Here is a 1,833-nt window from a genome sequence, read left to right as displayed (position 1 = left end):
TGCCTCTGCGTGGTCCCCTGGCATGGATGTGAAGGATCCTTTCAGGTATGATTACCATTCTTGTCAGTTTTAATTTTTTTCCAGTTTCTTGGTTTGAAAATACCACTTCATGGTAGGCACTCTGGCTCAGGCCTGTAATCCTAGCTATTTAGGAAGATCACCGTTTGAGGCAAGCTCAGGCAAAGAGTTCTTGAAACCTTTTAGTATATGCTGCGGGTCACTCAAGCCATGCAGAGGAGAGGATCAAAGTTTCAGGCCAATTTGGACAAAAGTTCATGAGACACTCCCCCTTCCCCCCTCCCCCTCAGTAGAAATAGTTGGGAAGATGGCATGTGCCTATCATCCATTTGCTACTGAGAAGCATAGCAAGAGGATCATGCTCCAAGCCTGCTCAGGCAAAAAGTGAGACCCCCATCACAAAAACCAGAGCAAAAACAGCTGGAGGCATGGCTTGAGTGGTAGAGCACTTGCCTTGCAAATGCAAAGCCCTTAATTCAAGCTTCACTACTACCCAAATAAGTAAATAAGATGCCATCTCCTGTGTCTGCTTTGCTGAAGAGCATCTTAGGTTCCCTCCATAACTTTTTTTTCTTTACTAATTTTTTTTTCCTTTTTGATTGTTAGATGTGTGTGTGGTTGTGCCCACACTCAGAGACATTCTGGATTTGAATTCTCTGTTGATTCTGTGTACTTTAAAACCTCACCCTTCTGAGGACTAATGTCCTCAGAAGCCTGCATGGTGACACATGCCTGTAATCCCAACAGTCAGGTGGGGAAGGCAGGGGAATTACAAATTTGAAGTCAGCAAGTTCTAGGACAGACTGAACTATGAGATCCTACCTCAAAAAATAAATCTTGAACTCTAAATCACTAGTGAAAGGTAACAGCTGGTCACAAGCCGTGGGGTAATGTAAAGATCACTAAGGCACTGAGGGAAAACACTTTTAACTTTCCAACCAGCCCTCAGGGCCACCAAGTTCAAGGATGGTTCTCATGACCCCTCCTACCTAAGGATTAAGGATACAGACCTCATTTTCAAGCTACAATGGGTTAAAGAATAGTTGTGTGTGTTTGGGTGGGTCCTGGGCTTTAATTTACGGCCTGGGCACTGTCCCTAAGCTTTTATGCTCGAGGCTAGTACTCTTACCACTTGAGCCACACATACACTTCTAGCTTTTTTGTTTGGTCCATTGCTGGTCTTGAACTCAAGGCCCGGGTACTCTCCCTGAGCTCTTTTGCTCAAGGCTAGTACCCTACTACTTTGAGCCACAGGGCCACTTCTGGTTTTCTAACGGTTAATTGTTGATGAGTCTTATGGGACTCTTCTGCCCAGGCTGGCTTCAAACCATGATCCTCAGATCTCAGCCTTATGTCCTTATATTCTTCCATAAGGCTGTTACTCATCTGGACCTAAGGGAACTTCCTGCCCTGCCATCACTTTAGCTAAGAGGCAAAATGGAGCAGAGAAGTGGGCTTCAGTAACTGGAATCTCCAAAATTGGGGCAAAGCTAACTCTTCTACCCTTCACTTGGGGTGTGGCTATGTTCAGATCCCCTTAAGAATCATAGAGGAACATCACTAGATACTTGCTTTTTAGGAGTTCTGTAGCTATCACCAGCAGTAAATCTTTTGTTAGTTTTTGTTTTGTTTTTGACAGTCCTGAGGCTTTTGCTGAAGGCTAGCACTCTACCACTTGAGCCACAGTGCCACTTCTGGCTTTTTCTGTTTATGTGGTACTAAGAAATCAAACCCAGGGCTTCCTGCATGCTAGACAGGCACACTACCACTAAGCCACATTCCCAGCCTCTGTGAGTCTTTATTAGAAGGACAGTA

Source organism: Dipodomys ordii, unplaced genomic scaffold (genome assembly GCF_000151885.1).
Source record: "Dipodomys ordii isolate 6190 unplaced genomic scaffold, Dord_2.0 Scaffold23, whole genome shotgun sequence".
In the NCBI taxonomy this organism is placed as follows: domain Eukaryota; kingdom Metazoa; phylum Chordata; class Mammalia; order Rodentia; family Heteromyidae; genus Dipodomys; species Dipodomys ordii.
Note: the sequence above shows the minus strand (reverse complement) of the source record.